The sequence below is a fragment of the Betta splendens genome, chromosome 9 (assembly GCF_900634795.4).
Source record: "Betta splendens chromosome 9, fBetSpl5.4, whole genome shotgun sequence".
Classification (NCBI taxonomy): Eukaryota; Metazoa; Chordata; class Actinopteri; order Anabantiformes; family Osphronemidae; genus Betta; species Betta splendens.
This window is the reverse complement of record NC_040889.2, coordinates 9,153,498-9,169,046: the sequence shown is the minus strand read 5'-3', so window position 1 is coordinate 9,169,046 and position 15,549 is coordinate 9,153,498. Positions and strand designations below refer to the sequence as shown.

At 43.3% G+C, this 15,549-nt stretch overlaps 1 protein-coding gene across 2 annotated transcripts in view; it reads left to right on the top strand.

Moving 5' to 3' along the window:
• Nucleotides 1-15,549, top strand: part of atp2b1a (ATPase plasma membrane Ca2+ transporting 1a) — an 80,704-nt gene that overhangs the window by 29,075 nt on the left and 36,080 nt on the right. The window lies entirely within an intron of this gene.

The window sequence follows — 15,549 nt, the reverse complement described above, 5'->3', positions numbered from 1 at the left end:
GCAGGGTCCAGGTGTAAACTGTGAAAACATGGTGCTGGGCAGAGGCACAATCACTCCCACTGTTTGTTTTTAGAGGCTGGTTCACTTGACTCATGGCGCTTAATCTGGATTTAACATGTATTTCAGACACAACGCCTCTGAACAGTTAAGTATACAAATGTGCAGAGTGTTGCATATATAGGTGGAGTCTGGTAGGAAACTGGAGGTTTAGTTATTTACGGCACACCTCATTCTGTAGGTAAGTGTACTTCAGTGGTAACTAGGGTTGCGATGATATACATAGGTGTAGTTTAGACAAGATATTTTGTATTTGTACTTAATTCTTATTCTCATGATGCCTTGGAAACCATTAGAGGTGCTGTGGCGCTGTAATCTCTGGTGTGTGCGTGTGCAGTGTGCCCGTGCGCGTGCGCGTGTGTGTGTTTCTGTGTGTGCGTGTGCGTGTCTGTGTGTGTCTGTGTGTGTCTGTGTTTCTGTGTGTGTGAGCGAGGGGAGAATAGATAGGAGTCTAATCCTGATGTGTCTGTTGCAATAGGAATTATCTGTGTTTTCTGTGGGTTTTGTGTGTGCATTGTAGTATTTCATACACACTGATAACTTTAAGTATTACTTTTTTTAAAGATGATTTCTGCAACAAAATGTCCAGTCTACAACATCCTGTTTCTTTTTAACCAAAACAAATGTAGACCAACCAGCAGTTTTGCTTCACGCTTTTATTGTTGGACTCAGACTCTTATATCCTGGTTTAACAGACATAATGTGTATACTTACAACAGGACACACACACACACACAGAGGCACAATGAGGGATCAGACCAGCCAAATGCCTATTTCAAACCCTCTGCTCATCCTATTCCCTGGCATGATGCACAGCGTAGTCAAAACGCAGACTCGTGTGGTGTGTGTGCGAGTATCAGCTCACATATACCTTCCTACAGCACCCTCTCTCATTCATCTCTTCATCAGAGTACATTTGTACTTTTCTCACCTCCTTGATGTTCCTCCCTTTTGCCTGCTCCTTGTTCTTTAACAACAGGGTACACGGTGCAGACAGTGACCTGAAGCGTATGAAGCTGAGAGCAGGAGCGACAGCGTGATAGCTGGGTTAAATTGATACAATCTTCTGGAAAATTGGCCTAATCTCTTAGGAAATAGATGTATCCAGCAGGATGTTCTTTAGATACATAGTCATCAGTGAGAGGAAAGGAAAGTTTGAAAAAAGAAAATGATAATTGATGCTACTTGGAGTATATAAAATAAAGCATTTGTTCATTTGAAGATCAAAGCTATGTCTCCTAAAATTAGAATAATATTCTATTTTATCATTTTTCCACCCCGTGTGAAAATACCATTATGTGTAATACAGTTTGACCTATGGACAGTGGTTTTGCTGTCATTTCAGTTATGCAGAGTAGAGAGAAACGGGGGGGATGGGTCATAAATAAAAAATCTGTGATAAAATAAAAAGAGATGAGAGGAGATTGGGTAAATATGCAGAGCCTAACTGACGGGAGCAAGGGTAAACAAATTTGTATGCATGATAGAGAGAGCGAGATAAGGAGGCAGATGGAGAGAGGGGCAAAGAGAGAAGCAAATTCAATGACATCACTTGAGTTGGTTTGTGTCAGTGTGCATGTGGTGAAAGTAGACGTGAGCGCACTGGAGCGTGTGCTGGGTGGAGGGGAGGGCTGAGAGCAAAGTGGTGACGTATTGTAATCTGGAATACTGAGAAACCCAGCTGTGCAGAATCTGGGCATAGCGAGGGCTTATGTTACGTCACGCAAGCGCACGCACACATGCACAAAGGCACACTAATGCTCACACAGCCTGTCGTGAGTCCTGAAGGAACACAACTGTCACTCGGGAGAAAGGTCGGGGGGGGGTTGCCACATGTGTGTGGATGCTGCGTGTGCAGTTTCTAGCCCCTGCTTTGATGTTCATCCATCCTTCACCACCATATACCATTAAATATTGAGTCTGTCTCCATCCACCGTCTCCTACACACACACTCTGCTTTCAGCCTTTCACAGCTCTTCTCCTGTGGCAGGCCCTGGGAAGGAGGCAGTAATGCCAGATGGAGACGTGGTCAGTGCAGGAGGGGCTATTGGGACTTCACTCTCTGCCAGCAATTTGCCTAGGGTGAAAATAACTATATATATATATACACACACACCTCTACCCAACGGACTGATCGCACAATATCTGCAAGGAGCTGGAAAATGCTTATTCCCAGCTTCATGACCATTTTTGGCATTGACCTCAGGAAAAGGAAATACCTCTGGCCGTGTCACCCTCCCTCCTTTGCCATTTATTTTTGACCTTCCCGCTGCAGCTCCCTTAACCCCAGACTTGTCTGTACTCCGTCTGATAAACATCGAATGGCCTGCAGTATTTTAACGTGTAACAAAGCGACTTTTATGGTCTGAAGAGGCAACCCAGCGTTTTAAGATGGTGTCCTGTACAAAAAGCAGTGAACACATCGACTTATCAACTCCTTTCTTTCTCGTAAACACCATTCAAGGGTCCAGGACACCAAGACATCAGATCTGCGGGTCCCTGTCACATAACTTTTGTCCTATTCTCATCGGCTCAGTGTTTTGGAACGGCCCGGAGAGAATTCCGTCTGGCACCAACATCCACATACCTTCATGGATGAGCTGCTTAGAATCTGAGTATGGACAGACATATGGGGACCTAGGACCCGGCAGCGTCACATGTCTGTGGATAAAATGATGAGGTGCTCGTTGTTGTTGAAAGCAATGTCCCAAAAGTGGATTAAGAAAAGCTGCGTTAAACTAAATCATCCATGTAGTAACACAGTCCTGTCACCTTTTAATACAGAGTTAAGGAATGTATCAGAAGCGAATCAGGCTTTTGTTATTCCTGTAATGTGTGCACTAACAGTGGCCACCTAACTAAATAGGTTCAATCCACTTCAGAGGACAGAGTGGGCACTGAGTGCTTGGCATGGTGCCGACCTTGTGTCACAGCCTCTCTGGCGTTACATCCTGCCACCTCATCGCTGTGAGTGGGCACGGTGCTGGGAGAGCGCACGAGTAGGTTGTTACTGGTGATGAAGGGGCACTATGCTCTGCTCACTTCACACCTGACTGACACACTGCAACACCTTTATGCTGTGGTACAGCAACTCGTCTCACAAGAGGACATTTTTTTGTTTTTTGGACGGTACATTTGAGACTTTTTTAGCTGATATATGGCTGCATGCAGGGAAAAGCAGCTCAAACTCACCCTCTGAGGAAGGGGAATGGGTGTTTAGATATAATTACAGCACCATAATGTTTTTCATGAGACCATTAAAGATGAATAGTGCAGAGTAATTTGTGGTTCCGTGAAAGAAGATTGCATTAGTGGTAGCAGATTATAAAAGTAGGTTGTACCTCAGTCTCTCTCCCAAAATGACTGTTTTGGCCTCGGGATACAACTGTGCTTAAAGGCTGTGCGTGCTTGTGTGTTCCGCCTTTTGATTCAGCTGCTGACCAACCTTAACCATCCGTCAAACGTGGCATTTAGCGTCTGTTTTTGTGTTCCTGTTGTCCTGTGTGCTGCCCTCAAGTCTTCGGTAGGAAATAAACATCTAAGACAGTTAATAGCTTTTTCCAAAATGCAGCCTGTTCTGGGCCGTGCTGAAGCACAGGATGTAGCCGTGCTGTAGTATCAGCGCTTCCTGTCATTAGCAGAAGGCCTGGACGTGATTGAGGTTGATACACACTATAGTGCTATTGACATAGTCAAAGACGGTCAGGTCATTATTGCTGCTTCTTCTCCCAGGTCTCTTAAGTGCATCTCCCTCTGCTTTAGCGTCTTCTGAATGCCCCTGTCGCCCCCGGCTATCTGAAAGACAGACCCCATCAAAACCAGAGTGGTATTGAGATGTGTCAAAGTCACAGCATGCGATGCCTGTCATGATTAGAGTGTTCTGATGGGCCGATGTCATGGGGAATCACATTCACGATGAATCAACCTGTCAAACATTCGGGGATCTCAGCTGTTTATCTTCAGTAAACACGATTTGCCGGGATTCCTTCGTGCAACAGCAGGAGGGAGGCAGACCTGTGTGTTCCGAAGGCTGCCAGGTACCACCGGCAGCGTCTCAGCCTCACAGCAGCGGCTGCCGACGCCTCGACGCGGCCATATGGACACCGCGTTTGAACCCGCAGTAGTCACGCTTGACTGTGTTTAAGCTCGCAGGCTAGCTGTGTGCTCACATACCATAATTAGCGTAATGAGTTATTTATAGCCAGCTGCGGAATTAGCTGTGGGATTGCCAAGCAGCCTCAGGGCTGATTAAGCCACTTGCCAATCAATTATTTATGGCTTCCTGGAGAAGAGTAGCTTGTCCTCCTTTTGTATGCGGCACCATGGCAACACAACAGGAAGCACAAACCCTGTGGAGAGGAAGTAGATCCTGTGATAGAATCAGCTGTGCCACCCCATGTCTCCACCGTCTCCCTCTCACACGCTCACACACGTTACACTAATCTAAACCATACTTTTATTAGGAGCCTTCTATGAACTCCCGAGACCCAATAAAAGGTGTTTATCCTCTTGTGTTTGAGAGAAAATAAATAAACTGGAAGAATGAAATTAGATTATTCTGAGGCACACAGAAAATGTGTTTTTCATCCAGTCACTGCGAGACCGGGTAAACTGCCTCTAGACAATCATAAACATACTTAATGAGGCTGCCCGGGCTGCATGTACTTCTGGTTCACACTTTCCAAACGTTTAAGGATTTGTGTTTATTAAAGGACTGTGTTTATTAAAGGACCGTGTTCTTAGCGGCGCACGACCTGCAGTATGGTGTTGCCACAAAGTGTTTGCCAGAGAGACTGAATCACTGGTTTGTCAGTCAGGAAGCCAAACGCAGAACTTTACTTCTACTGTAACTGTCCCAGTTGATGAGTTTCCTTTTTCTTATGAACATCGCTAAAAAATTAGGAACACTGTATGTCTGTTCTACCACAGGAATAAAGAAGGTGCTGCATCCTCCAAATGAAGGCATTCACACAGTAAAATAACAGTCACATGAAAATGAGCGCAGCCTGTTCCCTTCACCTCAAAAAGCAATTGGATGAAGTCTACCCTCTGTGTGTCAGTGAAGGCAAAGCGGCACTTTGAGGTGAATTTCAATCAGTCTGTCTCACTCCCACACAGCCAGAAGCCAACTGGCTGTGTGGGAGGCCCACAGGACATAGCCACCGGCTGCATCTTCACAGATCTGCCACCCAAATAGAGTCTCAAATCCTCTGTAGTTTGTCCTCGTCCACGTTTAATTGCTTACATGATAACTTGTGGCCAGGTGGTAAATTTAGTCCATTTTAAGACTAGTTTAGGAGGAATTGTGCTATTTTTTACACGGGGTAACACTTTTAAGAAGTCACTAATTTACCAGGATTCAGCTTTGTTGGATAGCACTGGAGGATATGCTACAAATCTTGGTGTTTCCATGTTGTCAGCATGAAACTGTAACCCTGCTATTGTGCTGTTATCAGGGAAGTGGTGCCTGTCTAACTTTTATTATGTTCATGTTTTGCCTTAAACAGATGCTGAATGATTTCTGTAGTGTCATTTTAGTTGTAAATTTGATGTTCACGCGTTGTTGTTGTTGTTGTTGTTGTTTCTCGCTTTCTTTTGCACATTTGTCTTCATTGTACTCATTGCCACAGTTGCTTTGGAAACATATCTGTTTGTGCAGAGACTCATCAATCCCAGCATGCCTGGCTATTGCCCAACCTTGGGGATGTGTTTTTTTTTCCTACCTGCTGTCTTGTTGTTTACAGAGCAGTCATCACTTTCTCATTTACAGCATTTATGGAGAGGATGTACACAGACAGATGTACACAGAGTTCATTCACAGATGAACATGTACTTCCAGTGTGATGACAACAGCCCACATTTAACAGCACAAACTGCATATTGTTTGTACTCACCTTGCTTTTAGTTTAAAAAATAGCTCTCAAATTTGAATAGAAGTCTCTGAACAGTGTGTCCTCCTGAGCCTGCATAACTAGCATGCAGCAGTCCTGCACCTGTTAGACAGAATAATATCTGTGATGATCCATTCTGTCGCCGTCTTCTTCATCAGCATGAGCTGCATGTTTACATCTTGTATTGCACACTTTGGGAGGTTTGTCTGCTCCCACTGTCACTCTAAGACGTCTGCATGGGGAGCTGACGTCACTGAACCAACAGAGCTGGAGCTGGAGCACTGCTGGTGTTCGATTTCAGCACTGCTCGTGACTGTGGCCTCAGAAATTACCTAGTTCCTTTTGGTTCAAACCCTTTTACCTTTTTTCTATATGATTCCTCGTTCTTAGATGTTTATTTTTCTCATATTTTCTTAGACTGTCCCTCCCTCCTCCAGACTTTGTCCCTTACATCATGTTTCCATTACTCACTGAAATCCATCCTGCATGATGTGCAGCCGTTGTCACCAAGACACAAACTAACAAACACAACGGCCTTATCCAGTGTCTTTTGACTCCTCTTTTAAACCGTTTGTTATTAAGTATTTGTACGTCTTATGTAGAAAATCTGCCCAAATCTACTCATTCCAGAAAATGAACTGAGCAAATGGTTGATATTATACTCCATACTAACAATGAACTTATTATTATAATTATAAAATATGTATTTAAAATATTCAAAATTATTTTTACAAGCTAATGGACCGTATTTCCATATTTGCAGTGTGATCCAGCAGTCAGAAATCCTAGGAACTTGTATTTAACTCTCTTTGCAACCATTTAATTTGTTTCATATTAGATTTTTTTCTACAATGAACACAAGCGTGCCACACAGGGCTCCACGGGCCATTTCTAGCAATTTAGCCTCATTTAATTACTGATCAATAACCGCCCAGACAGCAATAAAAGACACCCGTGAGCAAACACAACCGCTCACATATACACATTTCCCCTCCTAGTTTTGTCCAATTAAATCCATCATAAAGATCCCAAGACAAGTGTATAATGGGAAGAAAATATCTGCAGCCAGGCCATGCCAGCCTGGTTCTCATTACCCAGAGGACTTGCAGGAGCAGCAAGGACTACTCACATACAGAGAAATGTACTTGTGGCAGGGTTCTCACTAATTTGAGGTCTGTTTAAAAATGTTTTTGGGTGGAAAATCCTCAGTGTCAGCAAAGTGGCTTGTAAATTGGCTTCTGTTTTACTGTATCAGCAGGTGACAGGCATGTACAGAGGGAGGAGGGGGGGTAGTCACACTAACGTATATGCCTCCTACTGTATCTATCTGTGCTACAGTATGTAATTCAGTAGCAGTGTTCCATGCATACTCTCATATCAAGCACAAGCACAAATATATACTGTACCATAATTCATGTGCACTCTGTGTAGAAGCACAATGGCCAAGACAGCACGTGCATCTAATGCATTTGAGGTGGAATGTGACTGGCTCTCTTCATTGCCTTGGAAACAGCAGGCTGGAGTGTGGAAGTAACAGCTCTGCAGAGTAATGATGTTCTCTCTAGACCACGGCCAGTTCAGAACAGAGCTGCTGTACACAGACACACATACTTAACTAACAGCTTTTCATTTAGTGTCCTCTAACAAATACACATTCATTATTAGTAGTATTTTGTATTAATAATAATAATAATAATAATAATAATAATAATAATAATAACTCTCTCTGTCAAAGTTGAACAAAGGGTTCTATCTGATAAAGGACATTGTGGCCCATAGCGCACCTCCACCTACAAACTGGCTGCTGCTGGTGTCTCCCTCACCCATCTACCCTCCTCTAATCCTCCAGCTGTGCGTCTGTCCTTGCCAGTTCACATCTACCATTTCAGCACAGAGACACACACTAGCGATTGTTGTGGCTGTGGTCACATTTGGTTCACTCGATGCAGAATGTAAGGCAGACCTGGTGAGATCTACTAGTCAGGGCATTCATTTATTTATGTGGTAACAAACCGATGGCCATCCCAGCCTTCAGCCGTCCACTCGTTCGTTCCTACATCTATCTTTCTCCAAAGCGTGATTGTTCACAGTGGTGCACTTACACTAACAGTGCTTGGCTTTATTCAGTCATTTCTCTCAGTGTCTCTTGTCTCTTACTTGGCCTCCTCCTATAGTAATGGCCTTGGTCTTGTTGTCATAGCAAGTGTAGCATGGGTGCAAACACCATCTATACCATGTGCTACTTCATGGATCATTGTGAAATTTTATGCAGACTTTTTAATGACTCTTAAAAGGTGGTTGTTTGTATCTAAGGCTACTCTGTGTGTGAGAAATACACACAGTATTTATATCCTGAATGTCCTCTGTGTGTGGAATGATAATGTTAATGATTCGTGTTCATGTGTCTCTTAGTTATTTATAAAGTGTTTTGTGCTCAAGGGTATGTGCAACTCTGATATCGTGTTACATTTGTGTGGATGCAGTATATGAGCATTTAGTTATATATAGCCAGGCAGCCTGTAATGCGGAGGTTGTTTGTCTCTGTAGTTGGCAGAGTGTTTTTATAATATTAATTTAGACCTGCGTGCGTGTGTGTGCGTGAAAACTACACTGGGCGAGTTGTGGATAAGTGATGCTGCTTTTGATTTTATCACAAGGGGTCACATCCTCTCTACAGGCACACAGCTTCCTGTTGTGTTACCGTGACAACCGTGCATACACTAAAAAGGCGAGGTACTTTACCCCTGGAAGCCCTTAGCTGTGTTTGTCTTACCTGTCACCACATGGAAACAAAGATGCATCTGCACACACTGGCTCCACTACTGTTTAGCTACCCGTGTACCAAAACAACAGCACAAATTACATTATTGCAACACAAGTGACCATCCAGTTACAGGTTTGTATGATCAGTTAAGCCATGCTGTCACACAGTGTTGGGTTACTAGAAAATAGGTCACTATATTCAGATACTCACCAATCACATCACTGTGGATTACCAGATGTGGCCAAAGCCCATCAGGACATTAGATACTGAAAATTAACTGGGGGATTTGGAACAATAAAAACATTTATCATGAGGCATCTAAGGCACTTTGATCTAAAACCTCAGTGTTTCATGCCTCAGCATATTAATTGCGTTCAACACCCAAACCCTTCTGCAGTTCTGGTCCTGCTGAGGACACAAAACTTGTGATTTTGGGAGCTAGAATTCACACACAATCTGTTTCACTCGTTTGTAGAACCTTTCAGTCTTGTGGTGAACGTGAAAGATTGCAAAGATCGAATATTTCACGAAGAATGATGAACTATTTCATACTCATCCCAGCAGCTCACAGACAACTACTGAATGGTGTGTAGCTTTAAAATGTTGAATCAGTGCAGTTGCATTTAAATGTATTCTTTACCAGAGAAAATATGAACTATAACATTGTTTTCGTTCTCGTTTAAGTACTTACATTGTGCTTCGCGGCTGCCTTGTAAAATCTGTGTATGGGGGATGGTGACTTGCTGAGACTGGCTGTACTGAGGTGGCTGTGCAGGGAGCAGTTAAGCTCAGGGATGTTAAGCTGTCTCTTACTACAGGAATGAAATGACCCGTAGGGGTAAGCAGCAGCGGCCTGTATCTGTGCGTCTGTGTGCAGCTCAGTGAGTATATACAGGAGCTGCATGAGTATGCTCATTTACAACAATGAGAGCAGCTGTCACTTTTCACCAGTGCACTTTAATACAGATTCATCATTTCAGAAATGAGTCCCTCTCCTGATGCCCCGTCCATGTCTACCCACAATCCTGCAGGCGCTTTGATCTGACGAGGACTCAGCCCAAGGGAGCCACTGTGGGTGGGTGATGCTGCCTGTGATGACTCATCAATCACTGTCAGTAGTTAAACATCCATTCTGAGGGACCTTGCCAGTGTCACATCCAGTCCAGTTGATGGGAGACTTCTTCATCTTCCTGTTTAATGGCTTAGCTGTATGACTGAATTACGTAAAATGTGAAAATATTATCTGTTATATCTGATTTTGGATTTTCTTTGATTTTATGTTATAAATCTACAGGTCCATTTTCCACATTATTGATGCCCAAGCATCATCGTAGAACTAGTATTTTATTTCTGCTTTTGTCTGGGCAGCGATGTTTATCATGAGGTGTGGCGCACTGACTGTAGCACTTATGCTAAACTTACTTTTGCAAAACAATAAGGTATGCTGTGTGTGTGAACAGTGGCTGCTTACACTAAATTTAACTTGACTTTGTAATATCATCATGAGGATGTTTGGGCTCTAAATGCTGTGTGTGTTGGATTGAGTTATGGTGGGTTAGTTGTGCTTTATATCAGTGATGTCCTCCCACATAAAATAAGGCCAATGTGTTTTTGTCTGTAAAAAACTATAGGCCCTGACCATGACATGTGTGTATGAGTCTGAGATATAATACCTACTTTACAGAATGACAATGAAATTAAAAGTGACTAAGCTACTGAAGCTAACTGGACGGCTGGCAGCCTCTGAGGCAATGCAAGGAATGACTAAGACATCAATGGTCCAGCAAATATTCAAATGAAGCAGATCACTTCAATAGATGGTGTATTTGGTGCGGTGTCTTATCCGCAGAATTTTTTTTATTCACTTGAAAACAGCTAATGAAGTATCCACTGCCACACAATGTGTCAATCTAGACTTGGGAAATGGATTTACAGAAATAATTTCCCTGACATGGCGCTGAATGTACAATCATAGGGTGTCAAATGGAAGTGAGATTACATGGCCTTGCATTATCAGCGCTGCAGAAATGGAACATGACTTTTTTATTGCCCGAGAAGATGAAATAGTTGATACAGTATGAATGTGGAGAAGCCTCTACATAAGTAGCATTGCTTCCAAAGTCAGTTCTGATTTATAGTGTTTGTTGACCTTCCCTTGACTTTCAGACCACCCCATATATATACTGTATAAGCATCACACATGGCCAATGAGTTCTCATGCATTGTTGAATAGCGGAATGCAGTAGCAGGTCAAGTAAGAACTACAACCCGAGGTGTGATGTAAACTGTGGTTACTCAAGATGATTTCTGTTTTGATTGCAATTAGATAGAAAAAGAGCTGGTAGCAGTTGGAAATCAAGACCAATCATTTCTCTGGTTGTGCTGTATATTAATACTGTGTGCCAACACCACCCTGTATTTTTATCAAGTCTTCAAGCCATAAATTAGCATGTGCGCTTTCCACGTTGACACATACAGACAAAAACATTTGTACATACAGCACAACTGCTGGATTCTCATTTTTATATACTCAGGTTTATTTGGAAAATCCCACTGTTGCTTCTGAGTGTTTATGAACAAAACACTGAAGTCGTAATTCCTTGAGCAGTGTGTCAGCTACATGCCGGAGATGTCACAGTCCTCCTCCACAGCTGCTTCTGCTGAGCATCACTGCTTTTTCTGAATGACTGTCTTATGGTTATACTTTATATCTACCAAGCTGTAAATGTTTCCATTTCCTCCCATCTTCCATTTTTCCTGATACACCCTGTATCAACACCTGTTACTATTTTGTGCCGCAACCAAAACCTTCTTCATGTAATCACACAAAGTATGTTTTTTTTTTTTACACCTTTTTTTACCTTCACACCTAAAGCTTCACGAGCTCCTGGCCCACTCATCAGTGACATTGGCTTTTTTGCGTTAACTGCAGAAATCATTATAATTAAATCATTATAATCATAATTAAATAAATGGAGCACATGTTGTAAAGTTAGAAGGGAGAAAGGGGAAAACTCCAGGGTGTAGTTCTGCTGTTTAAGGATCCCACTCTGAGCCCATGAGTCACTGGCCCATTGAAACAACACCAACTCCTGCCGTTCCCATCACGCAGATACACACAATCTATTCCTCACAGCCCATCAGGTGTCTGACTAAGCATGCCGTTGTCAGTGTGACTGAGGATGAGCCTCCCCCACCCACCATCCAGCCTACGCACAGCGCTATCCCCGTTTCCCACCTGTCACCCTCTGCTAAGCAGACAGCAGTGTTGCCTGTCAAAGTGCTGGTCATTGATTGCTACTGTAAGGTGGGATGGGCCCTGCGGGATTGGATTTCAAGTGACTCCGCTTTGGGTTTAGTGTGGGAAGTGGCAGCTATTCGGGTACAGTAGGGGCCAGCTGACTCAAAGATCTTCTCATGGATAGTTAATACTTAGCTGTTGGATCACTGGCTGATTCATCCCACACAGTGAAGCAGCTAAAATTCTGCCTTTTAAGGGGTAGCCCTGTGACTTCAGTATAGAGACATGTTAAGGAGAGGATGGATATGCAGCACGTACAGTATGGGCCAAGCACCAGAATATTGGACCGCTCAACTGGGCCATGGCCTTGTGGGTGTGAAAATCAGCAGTTACACTAGTGGGTTGCTCTTCCTCATGGGAAGCTGGCTGAATCTTGTGTAAAATTTGTGTTTTTTTTATTAACAATTTATAAATATAAAAGCAATTTCGCCCCTAAGATTATTCCAAATTGTTGGGGACATTTAATTTTAACTTTAATGTAGTAATACATTAGTACACAAGACTTGTGCATATATTTATAGAAAGATTTATATTTAGATTAAAAAGTTTTGTTCAGATAGATCAATTAGTCAATGAGACAATTCTCCTCATTAGTCCTTCTTCGTGAGTGTAATCCTGGCAGGCTTGTTTGCTGCAGGGCTAATATGGATTATTCGAGTTCCCCTGTGTTTGTTTTTAACGTGTCTGTGTCTGGGTGAGCATCATGTTCTGTGTTTTCTGAGAAAGACAAAGCAGAAGACGGAGGAGTAGGAAAAGGAGGCTAAGGCCGAAGCAGGTCTCCATGTCCCACTGCATCCTCAGGTTACTCACCGGCCTCATCCATTATTGCTGACCCGCATCCATAATGAATGAGCAGGTACAATGCCACATGGCTCCGGAACCCACACTCCCACTGCTGCCACCCTGCCAGAGCCCTGCACCACCCTGAAGTTTCTTTATCAACTTTGCGGCCTGTGAGCTGCATCAAGAGGGAACGGGGGAGACAGAGGGAAGACAGGATGGTTGGACGTAAAACAAGAGGAAGGAAGTGGATTCCTGGGATGACGCAAAGCCATGATTAGGAGGGTGATAAGACGATGATTTAAAACTCCCAAACAAAGACCTTACATGCATTGCATCTCGCTCGGTGTTCCTATCAGTTGATCTTTTCCATTTCACGTCAGAGCAACACAGTTTATACCTTAAGCAAACAGTCTGTCCATAATGATAGCAATTAGCATCTACTAAAACCGGCGCTGCCCCTGCTCACAGCGCATCCAACAACAGATCCAGATAATAACACTAATGATGACTTGCAGCCTCTCACTAGTCTCCTCTCCGTCCTTTTCCCTTTTATAGCAAAGAGTTCCTTGATGCGACTGCTCCGGGGAATGTGTTTCGTCACTGCTCCCCTGCGTTTGACAGTCGAGAGGCACTTGTTTGACATTGGGAAGTAAACTGGAAAGAACCCATGTTTCGTTCCAGCCTGGAGCACATCAGTGGTCTTGGCTAATGTTTGCCAACTAGACCTTGAAAACAGCCAGATACGCTGTTATTAAAGGAGGCTTTAAACTGCTATAATACGTTTAGTGGAACATAATAGTAACAGATGAAGCACTCAGTGAAATTAAGTAAATGAAGCCACCGGTGGGTGACTCTCACAGGACGGAAGGAGGAAACTCTGATGATTATTTTGGCTTGTGGTTCTGAGCTTGTGGAGGAATATGTCAGGCCAGGTTGACACTAAATTCTTATTATACGCCACAAGTGCAGCGAGTGCTCATTAACAGACATGTGTTCTGCCAAGGTGTCCTTGAGCAACACCCTGTAAGTCACTACGGATAAAGTTGTCAGATGCCTGAAATATTCATGAAATATATCCCATCCCAGTTCTGGCTCCATGTGACAACTCTGGCCAATCTCACCTCCTTATTTGAGGGCGAGGGTGGCTGTGGCATTAGCTCAGCGTTGCCATTACTTATTTGGTCTCTGTTCTCATGGAGAGTCTGACTCTTCTGGGTGTTTGTGTAACTGGGCTATGGAACTGAAAGTAGGCTAGCCCTTAACTAGGCTATATGCAGACCGCTCCAACTAGGCTTTGTGTTGCTTGGTTACTCTAATAAGGCTTTTAACTTTTAAAACTTTCAACATACACTAGTTCATATACGTTTATGGGCTGAGAGATATTTAATTTAACTCTAAAGAACGTGGTACATAAGCAGTTGTCCCCAAATAATGACCTGATCGCTTGAAGCGCTCTCTGAAGTCGCCACTCATCTTAATGACAGATGAAGTAGTGCATGACAGAACTGTAACGCTTTTCACATTCCAAAACATCACAATTCATGCTTCTGGTACAACGAGTCTCTGTGTTAAGAAGGAGTTTATCAGAAAGAGGAGTTGATGGAAAAATCATCTTCAGCCCTTCAAAATGTCGCACCTTTTATTAATGTCATTTTTCACCCAATTCTTCCCTGTGACTCTGAATGTGTGTGAGTGGGCCAGTCATCTGCCACAGCAGTATTACTCAGTTCAGCTCACAGGACAGTTTCCCGAGCACAAGAAACAAAGGCCAGTCTGTTTCTATGGTTTCTCACATACTAGAGATCTGAGTGGAATTTTACATAGTCAAGGTTAATGATAGACTGCACCGGCCACCACTTAACAGACACCGTGCAGAGGCACAGCGATACAAGTGTAACTTTAATGCTCCGTGTCTGAATGTGAGCATTTTCATTATTACCTGTGTCATAGCCTCATTAGTGGAACGAGGTGGAGTCTCAACATCACAGGTGGCAAAACAAGGTACACACACACACACACACACACACACACACACACACACACACACACACACACACACACACACAAAGGTCAGAACAGAACTGAAGGTCAGAACAGAAAGCCCACCACACGAGCTCCCCTTTCTCTAGGCTTCTGGTACATCACAGCGGAGATGGGTGTTTTTCTACAGGCACGGTGCTGGAAAACTCCTGCCTTGCCCTTCACATGACATGCTAACAGAGAGGAAAGTTTCCACTAACTGCTGTACAGCAGCTGAAGCTTGTGACTTTAGAGGAGAGGGAAGTGTGAAGGACAAGAGAGAGGGGATTCACAGCAACATTTTTATAGAGGATGGATGAAAATAAACCTTGATAACAACCAGAGCCAAAATGAAAAGTGTTCTAGAAAGGGCTTAAATAAGTCCCAGGAAGTTTGTAATACCAGCAAATGGAAAACAGTAAACGAACAAAGACTCGTCTGCATCACATGCCATGACTCATAATAATTGAACCACAGCCTTGTTGACCCTACTCAGTGTGTCCTGTAATTGAACTGGGCGTTGTGTTCTTTAATTAGACTGAAGCAGACCCAACTGACCAAACCAGGTCAACAAGCGATGAGTTTGAATGGGCAGATTTATTCTTCACCTTCTTTTGTGTTGGCTTCTTGAAAAGGAATTGTCCTGAACTAAGCCACAAAACTGCGACCGTCAAATTTCACATTAGTCATGTAGCTGATTTAACTAGGAAGGTTTGGCGCTATTCTCCATCCTT